The sequence below is a fragment of the Saccopteryx leptura genome, chromosome 3 (genome assembly GCF_036850995.1).
Source record: "Saccopteryx leptura isolate mSacLep1 chromosome 3, mSacLep1_pri_phased_curated, whole genome shotgun sequence".
Lineage (NCBI taxonomy): Eukaryota > Metazoa > Chordata > Mammalia > Chiroptera > Emballonuridae > Saccopteryx > Saccopteryx leptura.
The window spans coordinates 298965808-298989229 of NC_089505.1; the positions used below are offsets into that span (position 1 = coordinate 298965808).

The window sequence follows — 23422 nt, forward strand, 5'->3', positions numbered from 1 at the left end:
AACAGTAAATAAAAAGAGAACATAAAATATTTAACTCTTCTTAATATAGAATTGATTCATCCACATTTGGTTTCCAAAATATTTTGCAGCATTCATATTAATCTAGTAACTGTGATTCGACTGTGAATTATTTCCACCCTGATATTAAAGGTCGAATACAGTGGATAGAATTTAATATGAGCAGTCTCTATGTCCTCAATTCTGTAAGAAACAAATAAAATGTGCACTTGTTTCCAGGACAGTTTCATTTGCATTTCATTACACTTTTAACCCTCAATTTTTATTCTTTTAGAAGCTATTATAGGGACTAGTTATCATACTTTACATATTATAAACAATACTTGGGTCATCAGAAAGAGCATGTGGTCCATTCCTTTGCTTTTGAGCCAGATAACCTTACATCATTCAAAACTACTCTTCTCTAATTTTTTAAGACACCAGGTGTGTAGATCAAATCAACCAATTTTTTTAGAAAGTATATTTCCTTTGAGGAATAGCTTATGAAAAATAAAATAATTAGTGTTAGGTCTCTAGCTCACAATGAAAAGGATAAATTAAAATCACAAGATGCAAAATAACTTTTTAATAAAGCAATAACGAAGTCATCAAGTGATATTTGATTTATTCTCAAATGATTGATTCAGGCAATGCATGATGTTAGAGTTCAGAGAAGGAGAAATATACCCTGACAGGCAGTAGAAATCATCTCCTGCTGTTACTACAGGCAATTTTATTTGACTCAAGTTTTTTGTAATCACTAGAATGGGCAACTTGCAAGAATCCTTTTTCTTTTCTTTTTTATTCTTCCTGTGTTAGGCATTCCCCTTGACTTCTGAGCCTTCTTTTAAACTTTTCTTCTGCATTTTACTTGTATCTCTGTTAAATAATCTATAGTTGTTGATAATTGCGCTTTAAGTAAATCTTCATGATACATCAAACTTTAAGGTAACAGAGAGCTTATTTTGTACCTCCTGTGCAGAGACAGCAGTGCTAAATCCTTGCTGTCACCTCTTTTATAAATTCCCAGTCAGTTTTAGCCTTATTTGAGTCTAGGTAGGTCCTTTCTCATCTCAAATGTACGCAGTACTTTCTTGAAATAATACGTGCTCTGACCCCATAACTATATCTTTTTCTGAAAGCAACTTGATTCAGTTCTACTCAAATATATTAATATTGCCATTGCAAATAACTCACTTGGCAGGGACAAAAAAAACGTTACTGTGTCAATGTGATTAGAAAAGGGGTGAGGCCTGGGATATGGGAGGGAGGCATTTTAGAATTAATCAAGATAAGAGTGCAAGCACCTCATATTTTACCCAAACAAAGACCGGGGGAGAGGCAATGTGTACCTTGCCTTGGCCTTATCATTTCACTTTGCCCTGTAATTGATAAATCATTCCTTTAATTAATCAGTTCTATTACTAAGCTACAAATATAATACTAAGGTAGATGTTCTTGTAGACTCATTTCTCTTGCAGCCTAAATTTTTCACTATACATGTCATGAAGCAGGATTAGAAAGAGTATATTTTGGGTAGGTGGCAGATATTAAAGACTGTAGTGTAAAGGGGGAAAAAACTATTTTAGTTATAAACTCTTTTCAATACAGCACACTCCAATCTGAAAGAACCTCCCCCTGTGGTGGTTTGAGGGTTATCTTTCTGCAGTGACAAATACCTCTCGATCCAGTAGTGTATGCCAAGCTGGTGACTGGCAGATGAGAAATACCTATTCATATTCTACTTCTGCAAGTCACTGTTGCAACATACGTTATCGGTACATAATGACACAGCCAGCTTTTCCCTAGCTCTGCTTCTTAGCTGAATATATTTTTGGAGTGTTTTTTTGTTGTTGTTTTTTTTTTTTTTGGTCAGGGCATGAATACATGAGAGTGAAAGGGAAAAATGCCCATTTCTTCCCCAACTCTCCTTCACGTTTACAGTCCCTCACAGAGCGGGAGGAGATCTGGGGTGAAACAGAGGACCAGTCATGCAGAGGTCCATGTAGAGCTGTGAGTCTTATGAGCTCCATCCTCATGATATACTCTTCTCTATCCCCAGATGACATAGTACCTCAGTGGACACTGCAACCCAGTTCCTGACATGGCGACACCATCAGTGAGCAAATATGACATCAAACTACAGATAAGGTTATATTCCTACTAAATTATCTTGAAGGGTTTTAATTACTCTTGAAATGGACATGAAGGCAAAGAAACTGAGAGAAAGTTCAACCATAGACTACACTTGAAAATATTTACTAGTAAATATTTGGGTGCAAGCACTCAAAGTAATGACTGTATACCAATTACTATATATTTTTCCCAATTTGTGTCACTTAATTAAATAGGTTTCCCGGAAGTCAAGCTAGGTTTAACAAATTCTCTCACAGGAGCTTAATCTATAGCTGTTGCTGGGAGAGAAGAGAACGGTTGTTGAAGTGAACAGCTGACCCTCTCCCGCCCTCCCTCACCTACATTGATGTTGAACTATATTCATATCTTCTGTGTCTGTCCATTTTGTAATAGAGCCACCTGTAATAACAAGTCATCCTAACATTCATCTGGGAGCTAAATAGCATTCTTCTCATGCCAATCATTATGCTAAAAGATAAGCTTTCAAAGAAAAGGAGAATCCACTGCAAATTCCAATTGCAAATTTTGTACTCGCATGAAAACAAACAGATTCAGACACACTTGGTCAATAACTAAGTTATGATAGGTGGTCATCCTGGGAAGAAATTGCAGTAAAGATAGGAAGAAATGCATTATGTATCACAAAAACATGTGGTTGTTTAAGTAAATACTATCTTGGAGATGTAAAAACAGTGTTGCACATTACTATTAAATAATTACCATGATGATTCATTGAAGTCAGGAAGGGAAAAGAGGAACACAGAAAACCTCATCACTTCCTGTAGCTTAACCATTAATAAAGGTAATGGGACCAAATCTTTTGATTACTTATATAAAATTCACATCACCTCTCATAAGCATATTGAGCACTGGGCATAAAAGCTGTGTGTGTGTGTGTGTGTGTGTGTGTGTGTGTGTGTGTGTGTGTGATATAAACCAAACTATAGAAATGCACTTTATATGTATTTTTAATTTTAGAAAAAGGGTTTTTCTAAACCTAATATATAATAATTATATATTATATATATATAATTTTAAAGAGAAAATGGAAATGAAGACAAAGAAAATGAAATGCTAAATATATGCATTCCAAACTGTAAAACTTTTAGAAAGAACTTGGGTATCAGGAAATTCCCCAGTGAGAGACTATCTCTCCAAAGTGTAGTGTCTGATCCAGAGCCTCACGGCCATCGCTCTTAGAACAGCGAGCTGATGAGTCATTTCTTGGGTTTCATTTTATGACGGTTTCAGTTCTTTATCAGAAAAAATGTATGAGTCAGGAGAGAAAAGTCTTCTGTCACCAGGACCACATTTGTTCAAGAAAAACTAAAGAGAGATGAGCAAATCTTCGTCATCTAGAAATAAACCTCAGTGCACCTTTCACTGTTCTAGACCCAAAGACAGCGTTTTTACTTGCTTAATTCTCACCGATTCCAAGAAAGTATTGAACAAAGAAAATAAGAAGCTAACTTGTTAATCACATTTTGGATATTAACTTTGATTCACTGGGGATTCTTTTGCTGATTTTGTGAGACCTATTTTTTTTGTAATGTTACTCTTATAGCGAGTGGCATAATTTGACGTAGACAAAAGTCATCTCATTTCTCACTGGATTTTTTAAGAGAGAAATGTTTAGAATCAGTGATTTAGGCTTAGTTAATAGTTATAATACGCACTCTCTCACACCAACACACACACACACACACACACACACACACACACACACACAAACACACTAACCTAGTTTTCCATATGCTTCTTTGACTGATTGTTCCCAACCACATTCACTGAATGACTGTGCTGATTAAATTCTGTGATCTTTTCTCCAGATTTAATTCATCTTGTCAGGTATGGAAGACCAATGGCTTCATTTCAAAAGGGGGGAAAAAAGAGCACAGGGCTTTGTTCCTTGACCTTTAGTTTTGACCGAACACTAAAACACTGAAATACACCCATCGGAGTGGCATTTATAATTAACTTTTATTTCATGAAGGAGAGTAGGGATGTTTTAAGCTTCAAAATGCGGCTGGGTTTGGGAATCAATGTTGGTTTTTTTCTCCCCTGCCTTGGACAGCTGCTGGGAAAAGGGCCCTGCCTGTCTCTGTCGGATTCCCACACACAGCCTGTTAAGAGGCCCCGAGTTTCCAGGCTGGTTGTTGCACAAATCTGGGCAAACCTCCGGTGAATAATTTACACCAGGCATGGGGTGACAAGTTAAACACGCCCCATTTTGTCTAAAATGCTAGGAAGGCATCAAGATGGAGGGCAGGCTGCAGGGCGAGCGAGCTGGGCTGACGGGGACCGGAGCCCATCCAGGGGAGAGGGCGCCGCTGTAAAGAAAATGAAATGTAATGAGACTCTCTTTCATGCATAATTCATAGGTGCAAACATGACTGCATAAAGAGCCATGATTTTAACAAGGCAACTTCCCCAAGGAACTTTATAGAATATTGGTCAAAAAGGAAAGGATTCTAAATACTGGTAAAAAAAATAATAAAGCTGACAGGTTTTCAAATGTGGCAAAATTGACTTTAATGTACAATGTCTATTACAAAAACCCACAATTTTTAGCTATACCTGAAATTACTGTTTAGCCAAAAATTTACTTTAAAACATTTGCTGTATCTTCTTCAAGTGGAGGGGGAAAAACAGACAGAAAGAAGAATAGTAATATGTATTGATAAGCAAAGCTGTATTTACTGACTGTTGTGGGGTTAGAATTAAATTGGACTTGGCAGGCGTTTCCAGTCTTCCAGGACAAAAGTTTAGATAGAAATGGAGGCAATGATGAGGCTTTAAAAATGATAACATGTTAGCTATTCTCAACATAAAATTTAATTTGGCTGTGTTGTAAGAGCAAATATTGTGAGTCAGCTTTCAAGACAGGTTTAGGGGCTAACATATGACTGATTCAAAACAGTGTTTAACACATGGGGCTTTTAGTTTAGGGATTTGAAAAAGAATGTTCATTAAAGCTTGGGTAGTCTTCAGTTTATCAGCACCCAAACCTATAGATGCCTTAGCTTAAAAGAATTGGCTGGAAGGAGGTTGTGTGTGGTGACAGTCATTTGTCCACACTTAGGAAGTACACAGGAGTATAGGCAGGGCACAAGAGGGGGTCAGAAGCACCTACAAAATATACAAGCTGGGCAGCTATGCAGGTGTTGCTTGGCTTACGCTGTATAATAGCAATGTTTGAAAAGAAAGGCAAGGTAGGTACATTACATCCAGTTACCTAGCTTCATGGCTCCAATATTTGGCTAAAGAAAGCAGTTAAGTGTTGAAAAAGCTGACATATAGGTATCAAAGTGATTGTCAACCACGGGATCTTTTTTTAAGGTTCATAGTTTAAGGAACAGAGAGATGCTATAAAGAACAGAGTTTGAAGCAGTTTAGATGCCAAATAATCTACTCCACTTAAAATTGTTTGATCAGACTCTGTGTCATGTAGCTCAGCTATGCTGTAGGTTTTGACAGCCTCTGAAAGAATGTGGGCTTTGGGAGTTAGGTTATGATTTAATTTTTCAACATGGAAATTTAGCTTTTTGTGACTCAGTGGCAGAACAAAGCTTAGCCACACCTAGAACTGGTAAAAAAAAAAAAAAAAAAAGGTTCTTTCAAAATTCTAGGACATAGGTTCTTCTATGTGGTTGCTAATGATAAATTTGGAAACTGAGTTTGGCCATTTCATTATGTTTAACTCTTCCCTTTAATACTACTCTGACATAGTCCTGACATTTTTGCTTTTGAGATCTGTTTCCAACTCACTCCCCCTGTATAGTTGATGTGAGGTTATTTCTCCAGGGCATCCAGAACTAACTAGTTAGTTATACTTGTTTAACCTTAACAATGAAGTTTAATATTCCACTGCTTCTTTTTGTCCCCTTCCATCTTTCCTTCCTCCCTCTCTCCTTCCCTCCCTCCCTCCCTCCCTTCCTTCCTTCCTTCCTTCCTTCCTTCCTTCCTTCCTTCCTTCCTTCCTTCCTTCCTTCCTTCCTTCCTTCCTTCCTTTAAAAACAAAACAAAAATCCACAAGATGACTATCTCTCGTTTTAATAAGTGCAAGTGTGCAGTGCAACTGGAAAAAGACAGTTCTGGGTGACAGTATCTATTTCTGACTCTGCTGGAAGGTGAAGAGAGGTGATCACCATCTGTTCTGTCTACCTGACAGATGTGCGCTCTTCCGACCCTTCCTGGCATCCAGCGCACTGCTGGGAGCTCGCTGTATTGAAGGATCAATTTTCAAGCACAGAAAGAATTTGTTTGCTTGTACACCTGTGCTCTAAAGGAAATTTTCCTATTGCTTATGCCAGTTGGATGACTTGCTGGATTCTTTAGCATACATAAAAATGCAAAGTGCCTGAAATGGGAACCAAACGATAACATTATTAAAATTCTCTCTTGGGGTCAGATGAGACAGACAGCTGCATTAGGAGGATGTGTCTGAGTACAGTTTCTCTAGTTTGAATTTGTTTCCTATTTGTTTCCCTTTTGTGAAAGCAATGCACATATTAAATATCATATAGGACAAAAGGCACAGAGCACGCAGAATGAAACATGAATTTTAACATTTCCATGGCCTGAGCTTCAGGCACAGGGATTGGTGGCAGCTGTCGTGGGTCTGCTGACGCCACATTTCTCCTGCAGTCTCTGCCAGGCAGGCCATCTCACAAAACAAGTCATATGAATAGAAAGATGTCATTCCCAAATCAAATGAATTTGCTTTTCTGAAATTCTCAGAATTATCAAATAAAGTCAAACTATATCATCACTTGCTTAAATTTTTTAAAAGTCCACTGTGACACTAAAAACATAGGTCTCTTGGGTATCTATCTGTCTTCTGCCTATCCCTCCAATCTGACTTCTCACCCCTCTCCTCTCTCACTCTGTTTTAGCCATTTTGGCTTCCTTGATTGGAAAAATGACGTGATCTACAGGCAAGAGTGGAGGAGCTGGCTTTTAATAAGGTAAGAACTGTATCCTTTTTCTTGTAATGAGCCAAAGAGGTACAGACACAGGAGTGAAGAAACTAGGGAATTATTTAATGATGTATTTTTTGTTGTTGTACTTTTCTGAAGTTGGAAACGGGGAGACAGACAGACTCCCGCATGTGCCCGACTGGGATCCACCCGGCAGGCCCACCAGGGGGCAATGCTCTGCCCATCCGGGTCGTCGCTTTGTTGCAACCAGAGCCATTCTAGCGCCTGAGGCAGAGGCCACAGAGCCATCCCCAGCGCCCGGCCAACTTTGCTCCAATGTAGCCTTGGCTGCGGGAGGGGAAGAGAGAGACAGAGAGGAAGGAGAGGGGGAGGGGTGGAGAGGCAGATGGGCGCTTCTCCTGTGTGCCCTGGCCGGGAATCGAATCTGGGACTCCTGCATGCCAGGCCTACGCTCTACCACTGAGCCAACCGGCCAGGGCCTAATAATGTATTTTTTATTAGTAACACATGATATACAGAAAAGTTTTAGGAAGAATCTCAACTTTAAGGGTTTCTCATAAAACGACCCTGAGAAATTAATCATTTTATGTATCTAGAAAAAATAATGGATGATAACTAGAAACCAGCATGGGGTCACTAAGAATAACAATGTTAGTTTTCAAATTTGATTTTTTTCTAGCGACTGATATTAAATGAAGATCAAGGCATAGGGATAGAGTTTGGCAAGGTCTCTTGTGATGAGAACCCTTGATTCCATGTTAATAAATGTAGTAGATTAGAAGCAATGAAAGGGACTTTGCCCAAAGCTTCCGACAATTATCAACCTAGAAAAGGAAGACAATTGTAAGTCACAGACTCGATGTTCTCCCTCTGGTTCACAATGGAGGAAAATTTTGGATAAAAAAACATGCAGCCTGACCAGGCAGTGGCACAGGAGATAGAGTGTCGGACTGGGACACCGAGGACCCACATTTGAAACCCTGAGGTTGCCAGCTTGAGCGTGGGCTTACCAGCTTGGGTAAGGGGTCGCTGACTTGAGCATGGGATTGTAGACATAACCCCATGGTTGCTGGTTTGAGCCCAAAGGTCGCTGGCTTGGGCCCAAAGTCACTGGCTTGAGCAAGGGGTTAGTCGCTCTGCTGTAGCCCCCCAGTCAAGGCACATATGAGAAGCAATCAATGAACAACTAAGGAGCTGCAATGAAGAATTGATGCTTCTCATCTCTCTCCCTTCTTGTCTGTCTGTCCCTATCTGTCCCTCCATCTGACTCTGTCTCTGCAAAAAATAAAATAAAATAAAATAAAGAGAGGAAGAAAGAAAGAAAGAAAGAAAGAAAGAAAGAAAGAAAGAAAGAAAGAAAGAAAGAAAGAAAGAAAGAAAGAAAGAAAGAAAGAGGCCCTGGCCGGTTGGCTCAGCGGTAGAGCGTCGGCCTAGCGTGCGGAGGACCCGGGTTCGATTCCCGGCCAGGGCACACAGGAGAAGCGCCCATTTGCTTCTCCACCCCTCCCCCTCTCCTTCCTCTCTGTCTCTCTCTTCCCCTCCCGCAGCCAAGGCTCCATTGGAGCAAAAGATGGCCCGGGCGCTGGGGATGGCTCTGTGGCCTCTGCCTCAGGCGCTAGAGTGGCTCTGGTCGCAACATGGCGACGCCCAGGATGGGCAGAGCATCGCCCCCTGGTGGGCAGAGCGTCGCCCCTGGTGAGCTTGCCGGGTGGATCCTGGTCGGGCGCATGCGGGAGTCTGTCTGACTGTCTCTCCCTGTTTCCAGCTTCAGAAAAATGAAAAAAAAAAAAAGAAAGAAAGAAAGAAAGAGAAAGAAAGAAAGAGAAAGAAAGAAAGGAAAGAAAGAAAGAAAGAAAGAAAGAAAGAAAGAAAGAAAGAAAGAAAGAAAGAAAGAAAGAAAGAAAGAAAGAAAGAGAAGAAAGAAAGACATGTAAGGTACTTTCATCAAATATATGGGTGACCTGAAGCTGGGAAGCAGAGTAAGTTGTTGCACAGAGAATGATGCTTAGAAAAATCATGACAAACAGAACCATGGCTTTGATCCTTAAAACCCTTACTCTTCTTTTGTTTCCTTTCTTTGAAGAGCTTTAAGAATTAAAATCTTTCTCATAATTTTCCTATAACCAGGTTTGGAATGTGGTGAGATAAAGGAGGTCTAACTAGTCTGAAAAGTGTATGACAGTTTAGAGAGGTGATCCACATTTGTTCCCTGAACCTGGTTTATTGTCCCTGACCCTCTCTTTCCTGATTCTTTTGGGTATTTTATTTCCAACTACTTCCTGATTCTCAGTTTTGATTTAGTTCTATCCTTGAAGCCAGGAACATCCAACATGTGAACCACATTGTGTCCACTTTTTAGATTAATTTGTTCTCCTAGTAGAATCTAGCTACTTCTCAGGAAGGACTGTGACATGTTTGTTCTCAAAGTGAGAAAGCTGGGCCCATATGCTGCAGATAGATTTCTGTAATGAATTGATATAACACTTTATTCCATTCAAAAGGCAACTTTCTGTCAGTGGACCTTGTGCTGAGATATTTGCAAGTCAAGGTCATGGCAAGAGATGATAGAAAAACTTTTAAGACTTCTGATTTTTTTTGTAATTGTACCTTCAACCATTGCCAATTTATGGGAACCTTGAATTAAGATAAACCAGAGGATGGGCATTTGGTTTGTTTTAATATGGCAGATGACTAGTTCTTGGAAACCAACTGATATTTACTTAGCTGCTTCCTCAGATCAAGGGCTTTATACTTTCTTACTCATGTAACAGAATGCTTAAACATGCTGAATTGTAATCTGTGAGGGAAAAACAAGGGCATTGTAGATTGTTCAAGGAAGAGAAAGAATTCTGTTTTAAAATGCACTGAGTTCACGGGGATGAAACCGTACTCACTTCCCATTGCTGAATGGCACTGAGATAAATGAAAACCCTCATTTAAAAAAACATGAAATTCATCACTGTAAATAAAGTGAAAATTTGAGAACAGATTTTAGAGAATTTGATGATTGTAAAGTCATTTTTTCTCTTTCTCTTCTAACTTATGTTAGTGTAATACAATAAAAAATAACCTTAGAATAATTTCCATAATGCACTTGATCAGAATTTCTGTGGAATTAACATATTTCCAATTATGTATGGGTTTGAGCAACTTTTTATACAGTATGCCACATTTTAAGAAAGCTATAAAGTTTATGTATTCCCAAACCCAACATGTCCATAGTAGGTGACTGGGTGAACAAGTTATGGTACATCTAGAATCAGAGGATACTGCTGGTCAGTGACAAGGAACAAACTATTGGTAACTGCAACAGCATGGGTGAATCTCAGCAGGAATATGTCAAATGGAAAAGACCAGACATGGGGGAACATATGTTGTATAATTGCATTTATATGAGTCTCTAGGTCATGTCCTAACTGATCCACAGGTCCAGAGAGCGGATCTGTGTTGGCCTGAACCAGGCTCAGGGATGCACAATGATGTGGGAACATTAATCTGGGTGACATAAATATTCTGATCTTAACTATGTTGGCAGTGTCAGAATCACATAAAACTGTGTATACAAATAGATATATTTTATTTTATTTCAGTTAGTTCATACCTCAGTAAAGTTGATTCCAAAAAACAAAACAAGCAAAACATGTGGATTTCTGATCACATGGCCCACCATGAAAATATTTGGACACCTCTTGTTTTATTTATTTATTTATTTTTATTTATTCATTTTAGAGAGGAGAGAGAGAGAGAGAGAGAGAGAGAGAGAGAGAGAGAGAGAGACGGGGGGAGGAGCTGAAAGCATCAACTCCCATATGTGCCTTGACCAGGCAAGCCCAGGGTTTCGAACTGGCGACCTCAGCATTTCCAGGTCGACGCTTTATCCACTGCGCCACCACAGGTCAGTGGACACCTCTTGTTTTAAACAAAATGAATCCTGTGAATTTGTTGATAGTCTCTTCTTCCTGACTACGGAAGTACAATACTTGCAGTCTGTGGGTCAACCGAAGCTTAGAAGAAGAATTGCCTTGGGGAAAAATAAAGTGACATCGATAGAGCATCTTCTCAGTGCTGCATAGGATGCTTTCAGTGCACATGATATGGAGTATTATATCGGAGAATTTCTCTTAGGGAAGAGATCTTCTGTTGTGGTAGGAGTATCCTATATGCTAGCTGCCTGAATGTGGCAGAAATGTTCTGCAGGAGACAAGTCAGGAGCTTCTGAATTGCCATGGGAAGCCATTTGGAAGCCTGCATACAGTGGGCCCATGATTGGCATCAGTTAGGTGGGAGAAGTTTGTGGGCTTCCTGATGGGAACCTGCTCAATGGCCTTCTAAGTCTACAGCAGTCTGTAAATGTTTATAACAGAGTCAGTGGCTTGGCCCAGCATGACCAGAGTAGAAAAACAAGAACTAGCCAAGAGCAGGAGTCATACACCAGGGCCTGCTCGCTGGAAGTTAGTAGAGAGCTTTCAAGGCTCAGGGTATGCCTGCGAAAAATGCAAGGAAGGGGTGCATCTTTCCTACACAAACCTGCAGAACTCATTCCACATTCTGGGTTACACTTTTATGCAATATTACTCTTATAACATATAACTTTTAAAAATTATCTCAGCATAACAAATGAGAAGCCTAAAGCTCTAAAAGATCAGAGGGCAGAGTCTGGCTTTCGGTCTATTGAAACCCACATATAAATTTACTGTTGTATTGTGGATGGTGAGTCAATTCCAAAGCATCAAGTATTTGTGTAAATATGTATTCTGAAGCCAAAGTTTGTTTGAGTGAGACTTTGTTTTGGAATAAGCTTTTATATGACACTCTGCTCAGGGTGGTAAAAAATTTAGGGATAAATTTAAGTAAACATTCCATGTATTGCTGTTAAAAATACACTTTCCAAATATTAAATTCACTTGTTAAAATTTTTAAAACTGACACCATTTTGCTTTTACCTTTAGTTTTTTTACTTTTAAATTCTTTTTTTTTTTTTTTTGTATTTTTCTGAAGTGAAAAGCATAGAGGCAGAGAGACAGATTCCCATATGTGGTTGATGGGGACCCACCAAGCAAGCCCATTAGAGGATGATGCTCTGCCCATCTGGGGCATTGCTCTGTTGCAACCAGAGCCATTATAGTGCCTGAGGTGGAGGCTACAGAGCCATTCTCAGTGCCCAGGCCAACTTTGCTCCAATGGAGCCTTGGCTATGGGAGGGGAAGAGAGAGATAGAGAGAAAGGAGAGGGGTAAGGGTAGAGAAACAGATGGGTGCTTCTTCTGTGTGCCCTGATTGGAAATCAAACCTGGGACTTCCGCACAGCAGGCCAATGCTCTACCACTGAGCCAACCAGCCAGGCCCTACTGTTAAATTCTTAAGTGCTTCCTTTCTGTATGCCAGAGGATAACTGAGACCAATATCTGAGGCCAGGAGAAAGAAAATCAGTCTTCCTTAAATGTAAGACATTATTTTTATTACCCTATTAAATATAAACATTGCCTCCCGAGCAAACACAAAATAAACCATGGTGTCAGGAAAAGAAAAGTTTAATTCTAGCTTTCTCTTTTCTTTTCTCAATTTAGTGTTTGTCAAAACATTGAGGAACTATATTAAATTTTTCCTGAATAAATAAATAACTTTAATTAGCCTATAGTGTTGGCTTGCTGGGTATTTTGTTAATGCATTGATTAGATTGTGCATATTGCTAAGTGATTTTTAGTACAATGATTTTCAATCCTTAAGATGAGACCTATTGGTAATACATCCCCTTAGTAGGTTGTGATCAGCATTTAAAAAAATAAAGTGATAGAGGATATTAGAATTTTTCATACTTAGTAACTATAAATATTGCTTTGTGAAATAGTGTTCAGCTAATTGTACACATGCCTCTGCATGTGTGCATGCGTGTGTGTATGCATGTGTGCATGCATGTGTGTGTGCATGTGTATAAGAAACGGAGAAAGAAAAAGAGAGAAAACTGAGATGAATGATTAAAAATTATTTCTAACTGTAGGTTGAGAAAAGCAAAAAATCTTATAGTTTTTTAAAGTATTTTGGAGGATTACCTAGGAGTTTGTGATGGCTGAGATATCTGAACATTCTTCCTATGAGTGAATAGGTAGTAAACGATTGTTTAGCTGAATACTTTGATGCACAAATTATACTACAATGTGATCAACTGAGAATATTAGTTACACAGATGACTCTCCTGTTATTTTCTGAAGCTATTAAACACTTTTAAAAAAATTCTTTGCTTAACCAACATACCTTAAAACACTACATCAATATATTTTCAGGAATTTCAAAAATTCAAGGTATCATTGAACCTCTACAGTTCATATTTTGATGAAATATAAATATTCCCATCAGATGTTTCTTATTTTTTATTCCTTTTGCCTGGAATGCTCTGCTTCCAGCTGGTCACATGAACAAGCACTTTGTAAAATTTAGGTATTGTCTCTAACATCTCCTCTAGAGATGGTTTTAGATCCACAACACATCCCCTCATATGCCACTGTATATATTTTCCTTTTTAATAGCACTTATTGTCACTTGAACTTATCTTGTTTAATAAAGATATTTGTTACATTCATTATTTTCCACATCACTTGATCTAAAGTCCACCCATCCGTCTGTCCAGAATGCAAACCCCATGAGAGCAGGGTCCTCGCTCGTCTTGTCCACTGCATGCCTGTGGGTCTTGTCTGACACACAACTATTTGTGGTCAGATGACTGGTGGAATTTCACAAATGATGACAAAACTGCCTATCGCTTTAGAAAACCATTCTAAAAGTGGAAACCAGGGTGGCTACAGCAATATAACATTGATAAGGATTAATTTTTGGCTTGGCTTCATTCTGATTTAGGCCTTATGTATTTATTTTGTAGTTAGTCTGAGTAGCAGTGTTGAGATTGCAAACCTTAAATGGTTTAGCAAATAATCATTAAAAAAAGAGGTGACTGCCAATGCTGGCCAGCAATGACTTTTAAATCTGGAATCAACAAAAACTATCATGTAGATAATTAAAACATCCGGAATTTTAAATGTGGATGCTCTAGTCCTTTACTGTGTGTCTGTCCATCTGCTGCTTCAGGAGTCATAAAAAAAAATCCTCAGGACATTATAATCTATTATATATACTACTGAGTTATGTTTTCTTCAGCACACAAATTATGGGGAGTGGATGATTGCTCTCTCTATTTTAAACTGGGAAACTAATACACCTGCCTATGTGAACTTATTTAAACAGACAAAGGTATGTATAAATCATGCCAAAGAAAAACAAGACAAAGCCTTTTGGCTAAGAAGAAGTAGATCCTATGTTAAGGGTTAAATACTTTAAAAATAATATTATTTGGGGGAAATTTTGCCTCCATGCATAATTAAATTTAGCTTTTAAAAATTCAGGAGGATAAAATATTTAATATGCTAAATGAGATTTTAGTAAAATAGGAATATTGAGACTACATTGGTTATACACCTTCCTACCTAAGATATTATTGAATTGCGGAGCCGTTATTTAAAATACTTGGATATCTGGCAAAAAGATACTATAATAAATATGTGCCATCCATTTAAATACCAAGGTACAATTAATAACTTTCAAGTTGAAATTTGGTTTATTTATATATTTCCTCCTCCAGATTCTCATCAAGTGCCCCCGTTATTTATGTTATAACAGATGCCTGAAACACAGAGAGGAAATCTGTCAAATCAAACTGTTTATTATTTGATCCTGAAGATGATCCAGGGAAGCAAATGTCCAATGTTTATATCTGGGGCCTAAAATAAATATTGCGGAGAGCCTCTCATCTTTTGTTGATTGCTAAAATATGCCACAGAACCTCACTTCCTCACTACTTAATGCATAGATCGGAAATAATTTCTTGAAAAGAATTGCTTTGTTGGACGAAAGGAGGGTGTACTGAGGTAGGCATGAAAAAATAGATTGTGCCTGCTTCCGCAGCACGCACGCTAAAACTGGAACTATATGGAGACGATGAGCATGGCCCCTGCGCAAGGACACGCAGATTTGTGAAGCGTTCCATATTTTGAGTGCACGTGAAAGTTGTCAAGAGAGTAGATCCTAAGGGTTCTCATCTCAAGGTAAAGAAATATATATTTTTTTTTGTATTGATATGAGATGATGGGTGTTAACTCGTGGTAAATATTTCATGATATATGTAAGTTGAACATTATGCCGTACACTTTAAATATACACAGTGCTGTATATCAATTGCAGTTGAATAGAAATGGAAAATACAGGTTGATCATATCACCACAACATCAAATTGAATAGTAATAATTATAATGTTAGCAACAAAATACTGTTAGTTTAAATGATTAAATCCTGAGTTCATGCCAGATTCTGACTCAGGTATTTTCTAGAACAAACAGAACAAACAAACAAAAACTCTAGCAAGTACTTAAACCATGTACACGTCTTTCCAGCTTACACAGAAACTGTCTTTCTTAATTACCCACATACACACATACTAAAACTGCACGATTGTCAGTGAGACAACTTTATTCACAAAATGGTCTGATGAATAGATTCTGTTTTGGGGAATAATATGCCCTTTCTATTACTAATGCAAAAGTATGACTTTGATTCAAGATTGATTAATGGATAGATTGATTGATTGACTAGCTAGGATGACCCGATTTGCCCTTGCTTTCCAATCTATTTTCAAGAATGACCCATCTTCTAAAAGTTTCAAAATGTTGCTAAGAAAGAATAGTCCTAATAAATACAGTGTCTTACTCTGTTAATACATGACAAAACTTTAAAAGTGACTATTGTTAAAACACAATTTAAAAATTTTAAAGGGCATGGTCTTTGCATTTTTAACTTCATTATGTCCATTTTAATTTCATACAAAAAGCAAAGAACGAGGTCTTCAAAGGGATCTTTAAGGATATCTATGATAAAATGCCATTTCTAGAAGGCACTCAATGTCTGATGTGTGCAACTCATGTTCACAAGAATCACACACTACAAATCTAAAGCCACTTGACCACTGTCATTTTACCCTTGACATATATTCCATTCTCATAATAAGCATAATAATGAATGTGGGAATGAGTAGATTTTCATTTCATAACTGAATATGAGGAGTTACAGATAAACTTGGTGAGATAGTAGAGCCAAGACCCCATAGTTGTCACACTAATAGTATGCCAAGATGTATTTCTCTCAATAAAAGTAACAACGCATATGCATATATTATTAAAAATTTTTAAAGATTTTATTTATTGATTTTAGAGAGATGAAAGAGAGAAAGAGAAAGGTGGGGGAAGGAGCGGGAACCACCAACCTGCAGTTGCTCCATGTAGGTGTCCTGACTGGGCAAGCCCAGGCTTCCAACAGGTGACCTCAGCATTCTGGGTCGTTGCTCTATCCATTGTGCCCCCACAGGTCAGGCAATCATTACATTTTTTGACAGTAGAAATCTATGATTTGGCTCATTGTAATCCTTATGCATTTACTAGATTGTGGTACTCCTTGGTGGCAGTGATTGGTTCAGGATGGTTTAATCAGAGTGAAGCTTGGACATGTGGGAGACAGCCTCTGGCGGTACTGGAAAGGGAAGCTATGTGATACAGGTGGCAGCAAGCATTCATGCCCACCGGAGGGCACTCTGCAACACAGCGGAGGGTGGGACAATTGCTGAAGAATTCGTGAGGATCCCTGGTTAAGCCATGTCTGGAGACAGACTAGTTTTAGACTTTTGAGTTCTATTCAACTAATCTATTTAACCTGCTGGATTTTTTATTGCTTGGCACTGGAAATGCTTTGGCTAACAGTTACCATGTCTGTAAAAAGGACATTTATGGAATTCTTCTTAACTTTGTTATGAGGATTACTACTATGTAGAATTCATTTCTGGCCCTTAACATATTATATCTATAAATATTTATTGTTGATCATTGATGCAAGGGAGACCAGGGCTTACCTCAAGAATTGGTTTCACTTATTTTTATCTTTAGGAAGCTTGTATCTGTCATAATTGAGGCAAGGGAGGCATGTATAGCATATAGATATGGGGTGATCGGTCCCACATCCAAAAATAGTATAACTGAAAATAACATTTTTAAGCTAGCTCACAAAAGTACCCTCAAGCCCCAAAATACTCAAGCTGTCTTTCTATGCTCTAGCTATTTAAATTGGAATTAAATAACAGGTTGAACAACCTTTGAAAGTAGCTTAAATACTGATTGAATAATCTGTTACTTGAAAATTAGTCTCTGTGTTTTAAGAAATTACTAAAAATATAGGTAAATAAATCTGAAAATATTTTGTACTCAAAACAAAAATTGATTAAATAATTTTTTAATTGGGAAAAGGACCAATAAACACAGTGTTCATTTAATTCAACTTTTATAAATGGGTGTTTAGGTTGTCAGAAGATATAACACAAAGCAATTTACATATATACATGTATGTATGCTTACACACATATGTATACCCACATCTCTGGAGGGAAAGTCCTTAGTATTAGCTAGCTTTAAAAGGATCCAGTATCGCCTGACCTGTGGTGGCGCAGTGGATCAGGCGTCGACCTGGAATGCTGAGGTCGTCGATTCAAAACCCTGGGCTTGCCTGGTCAAGGCACATAAGGGAGTTGATGCTTCCTACTCCCCCCCCCCCACTTCTCTCTCTATCTTTCTCTCTATGTTTCTCTTCTCTAAAATGAATAAATAAATAAAAATAAAAGGATCTATTATCTAAGAAACATTAATGATTAATAATATAGAATTCAACTTTCATAGTTTTGTTTTTCTTTCTAAGTACCACAGTCTATTATGTCAATCTGTAAATAGTAGTTAACAATTCAGTAGCTCACAAAAATCAAACTTTTTGTATAGATAAGAGGTTAAAAGAGAAGATTCTGGAGTCTGTCTGCCAAGGTTGAATCTCAGGTCTGCCACATATCGACCATGTGGCCACAGACACTTTAATAAGCTCTCATTTTCATAACCTCACTTGTTGATAAAAGGGGGGAATTTATAATGCTCACCTCTTAGGTTTATTGTGAGAAATAATGAGAAATCTCACATAATACTTTTGGAATATTGCTTAGCATAGAGGAAATGATCATAAATGTGGTATTATTATAATGGCTGTCTTCCCTAGAGAGGTACAGATTTGCCCAATATATGTGTGTATTGGGTATTTAGGTATTTTACAATCTACCTAGATTATCAATCTGTTCAAGATACCAAAGAATATATGGAATTTTGTGTCTTTTATGTAATTCTTAAATGCTAAAAATAGTATAGATTTTAAAAATTTATGTATTTACACAGATATGCAGTTAAAATGAAAAACACAGCCTTTCCTCTATTTCTAGGGAATAAAAAAAAAAACAACACCTCAATTCCGGTTTCTGCCTATGTTTGTTACTCATACAAAATACTTCACTTTGGACATTTCTGGTCACTAAGCACATAGGGATTTTTTCCACACCTAGCCATTATCTGTGACATTATCTGGGCATCTTATAATTCAACTCAATTTTTCAACTTTATACCTGCAGACAGTGTCAGATCCCACAGGTTAAGGGCTCATTCCCATAATTCTGCTCTCCCTCTTCACTTCAAATCACCAAGAAAGAAGTGTCCAGGTTACGTACAATTGTGTTCAACTTGGCTACAAATCAAAGGTGCTGTGACCCCCTTATCAGGTTTGATAGAAATGGGTAAATACTTCATCTCTTGTAAGATCCATATTTGCATACTATATACTTTAACATTTAATAATTTAAGTAGAGATATCAACTTTATATATGAAATAATAATATAAAGCAATAAATGATGAATTGACTAATTAGTTTGGAATTGGAGTGGAAAGAGTTTCATAAAATAATAGTTTGATAAAATCTGTTACAGAAAATCCTTAGTGCATTTAAGATGATAACAGCAGGTGCAATACTTGCTTTAATAGTAAGTAGGGCCTGACCAGGGAGTGGCACAGTGGACAGAGCATTGGTCTGGGATGCTGAGGACCCAGGTTCAAAGTCTCAAGGTTGCGGGCTTGAGCACTGGCTCAGCAGCTTGAGTTCAGGATCATTGGATTGAGCATGGGATAACAGACATAACCTCATGGTCACTGGCTTAAGCCCAAAGGTCGCTGGCTTCAGCAAGGGGTCATTGGTTTGGCTATAACTCCTCAGTCAAGGCACATATGAGAAAGCAATCAATGACGAACTAAGATGCCACAACAAAGAATTATGCTGCTCATCTCTCTCCCTTCTTGTCTGTCTGTCCCTGTCTGTCCCTTTCTCTCTCTCTCTCTCTATCTCATTAATAAAAAACAAACAAACAAACAAAGTAGTAAGTAGGGAATTGGGGAACTGAGTATGACAATATTTCCAAATACAGTAGGCTTCTGTCAGGTCAAGTGTAACACCTCTTCTAAAAAATGTAAGCATGAATTATCTAACCTAAGTATTTCCTTAATTTTCAGAATCAGCAATCATAAAACTACATTGTGTTTTTCATGATATAACATTTTTTAAACAAGAGAGTACAATGAACTAAAAATACACAGTTATGGACAGTAAAATAAGTATTGATAGTTGACAACAATATGATACAGAGAATTCTCATTAACATTATTTTAGCTGCTTCTAAGAACTCTGATGTAATTAAAGATTCTCAGAATGTAAGCATATTAGAATTTTTAGGATGGAAATGTGTGGCCTGAAATTCTTTTAGTTATGCATTCTGTGCAGATATATTTGTGTCAATGAAATGGTACTTTTATACCTTTCTCTACAGTGCTCTCAATTTCTCTAGATGGAAAGAACCATATCTAAACTATAAGACATTATACCCAATACAACCTAAAGAATGCTATTGTCATAAAATATAATCTGGCATCCCTCCCTTAGACAGTTTCACTCCTTAGGGAAAAACAAATGTCATAAAAATCTTGTGCGTCTCACACTAGTGACAATCCAATATGGCTACCTGACTCTTAGCTTCAAATTATATTTTCTCTTCTGCTATCATAAAATCATCCAAAGTCCATATTTAATAATGTACCTATTAGACATTCAATTTTTTTAAAAAAAACTAACTTTAAAGCAAATATTAAAAATGAGAACAGATGAAAGATGCTTCTGGGAATGTTTCTAGGTTGCTAGCCGCTGACATGTACGAAGGCTAACTCTAGCCTGAGCATTATTGCTGTTATGTTTTAGTGTCACTTTTAATTACCTGACATGATGTGTGCCAATGTACTCTTAATGCCTCTGTTTTCTTGTTTTGCATTGTCATCTATTCCATTAATATGTTAACTAAATGGTAACCATGGAAAGCTTCTAACTCCTATTTCTCTGAATATAAATCTTAATGAAAATGGGTTCAGCGATTGTGATTCTCTTTTCTGTTGTTTGGAACTGACTGAAATCTATGAATATTTAGTACAACTGACCCTTTCAAAAGGAACCCAACAGAGACTGAATTAGAGATAATCTTCTACTCCTTATCCTATAGGTGACAGTTATCACAGCTTTGATTGCTGGTTGATTTTGATGAGCTGATGCCTTACTGACAATGGAAGCCTCACTCCCAAGAATTAACATTAATTTCTTATGAAACAGAAATACAGTTGAACCTTGAGCAACACGAATTTGAGTATTGGAGTGCACAGATCTGAATTGCACAGGCTCACGAGTATACAGATTTATTTCAAAAAGCTCAGTCAGCCTTCCTTATTTATAGATTCAACCAACTTTGAATCCAAAACAATATTTTTGCATTCCCAACTGCAGTTTTTTAACTGTGGATTCCCAACAGCACTGTGAAAATACTGTTGTTAATCCAAGGTTGTTTGAGTCCGGGATGTCTCAAACATCCCGGGTGGAGGGTGGAGGGGGGAGTTAAAAGCTAAATGTGGATTTTTGACCTCACATTGTTTGGCACCCATTAAACACCCTCTTCTTGGTCATAGGTCTATGGTAACTGCTCTCTCAAGGACTTGGATTCTAAGAAGATGACAACAGAGAAAGCTGAGAAAGCAAACTAAACATACTTTCTAATTGAAAAGGAAAATAGTGTTCCTTGTTGCTAGCTTTGACTTAAGAATCTTTTGTGGGGGAGAGGGAAAGACAAAGAAAGAAATAGTTCAATCATGGAGAAAATCAGTATGAAATACATGAATCTCTAAAAACATGAAATTATGAGGGACTCCACTCCTACCCCTCCCCCAAGTCAAATCTGTCAGTGTGGCCCAAGTAAAGCTCATAATGTGCTACATAAACCATAAAAATACATTTTTTCTTGACTATCCCTGAAATCCTCCAATTTCACTACAGCTTGACACAATTTCAAGATTCAGCCATACAATAGAATATATCAGTACTTCATTTTTTTTATTGTCAAATAATATAGTATCGTATGAATATACCTTATTTTGTTTATCCATTCATTAATTGTTGGACATATAATGGTTTCCCTTTTGGACTATTATCAATAATGCCACTATGCATATTCTTATACAGGTTTTTGGATGGATGTATATTTTTATTTTTCTTGGGTATATACTTATAAGTAGAATTTCTGGACCACATGGTAATTTTCTTTAACATTTTGAGAAAAAGATAAACTGTTCCAAATGGCTGTCTCATTTCACAGTCCCACCAATAATATATTATGGTGCCAATTTCTCCACATCCTTGCCAACTCATGTTATTGTCACAGTTCCCATAGTTTGAGTGATTTTGTCATAAAATGTTTTGGATTTTGTCAAGTGCTTTTCCTTCACCTTACTGAGATAATCATGACATTTTGTCTTTTATTCTATTAATATGGTATATTTTATTAATTGAATTTTTAGATGTTAAACCTACCTTAAAATTCCATCAAAAATTTCCCACTTTGTCAAAATATATAATCATTTTTTACATATTGCTTGATTTGAATATTTGGTATTCTGTTGTGAATCTTTGTTTCTATATTTATGAAGAGTATTGGTCTGCAATTTTTTTTTTCTTGTAATGTCATTGCCCAGTTTTGGTGTCAGAGTAGTGCTGGCCTCATAGAATGAGATAGGAAGTATTCATTCCTCTTCTGTCTTTTGGAAGATTTGAAAAAGAATTAGAACTTACCAATGAAGCAATAAGTGTAATTTGGTGGTGGGAAGTATTTTAATACTAATACAATTATTCTTTCTCCTTCTATAAATCTATCCAGATTTTTTTCTTTTTGAGTCAATATCAGAAGTTTGTGTTTTTTAAGTAATTTGTCTAGTTTACATTGTTATCAGTGTAATTGGAAAAATAAACAAGAAAAATAGATCCAATTTAGCTTTATTTTATTTGCCATCTTTGTGTTACTTTGGTCATATATAGTATAGTACTTCTTTATTTAAAATAAACCTATCCACAGAGATTTATAATTACTCTTTTATATAGTTGCCCTTTAAATTATATGAAAGAAGAAAAGTATTGCAAACAAACATACATTTATACTATGTTTTATGTTTATATAGTGATTTTAACAGTGCTTTTTGTATATTTGTATGGGTTTATTTATTATTTATTATTTAATGTCCTTTAATTCTGTTGGAAGGTTTCCATTTAACATATTTTGTTGAACATGACTGCTTGCAACAAATTGTCTGCAATTTCTTAATTTATGTTTATTTTTGAAGAATAGTTTTGATGAATATAAGATTCTTGATTCAGCCTGACCAGGCAGTGGCGCAGTGGATAGAGCATCGGACTGGGATGCTGAAGGACCCAGGTTTGAGATCCTGAGGTTGCCAGCTTGAGCGCGGGCTCATCTGATTTGAGCAAAAGCTCATTAGCTTGGACCCAAGGTCGCTGGCTTGAGCAAGGGGTTACTCAGTCTGCTGAAGGCCTGCGGTCAAGGCACATATGAGAAAGCAATCAATAAACAACTAAGGTGTTGCAACAAAAACTGATGATTGATGCTTCTCATCTCTCTCCGTTCCTGTCTGTCCCTATCTATCCCTCTCTCTGACTCTCTGTCTCTCTAGAAAAAAATATTAATAAAAGATTTTTGATTCACATTATCTCTTTATTTTTTTAATTTTTAAAAATTTATGATCTTAATTTATTGTTTTTACATAGATTCAAGTGTCCCTTCGAATGTCTCCCCCCACCCCCATGTTCCCCTTGCCCTCCCCCTTTGCCACCTCCTTCCAATGCCATACCCCCTTCCCTCCAGGATTTGCTGCTGTCCTGTTCTCTATAATGCTGTGTTATGTATATATAATTTCACTAATGTCTTTCCCTTCTCTGATCCCATCTTCTCTTCTACTTTCCCTCTGGTCCCTTTGATCCCGCCTCTGCCTCTGTTCCATTCCTCAGTTCACATTGTTCATTAGATT

At 37.3% G+C, this 23422-nt stretch overlaps 1 non-coding gene across 1 annotated transcript; it reads left to right on the forward strand.

The window, feature by feature from the left end:
• The first annotated feature begins 15009 nt into the window (after positions 1 to 15009).
• On the forward strand, positions 15010 to 15113 carry LOC136401982 (U6 spliceosomal RNA). The gene has a single exon (XR_010750900.1). It is a non-coding gene; the product is annotated as a U6 spliceosomal RNA (small nuclear RNA).
• The last annotated feature ends 8309 nt before the right edge of the window (positions 15114 to 23422 follow it).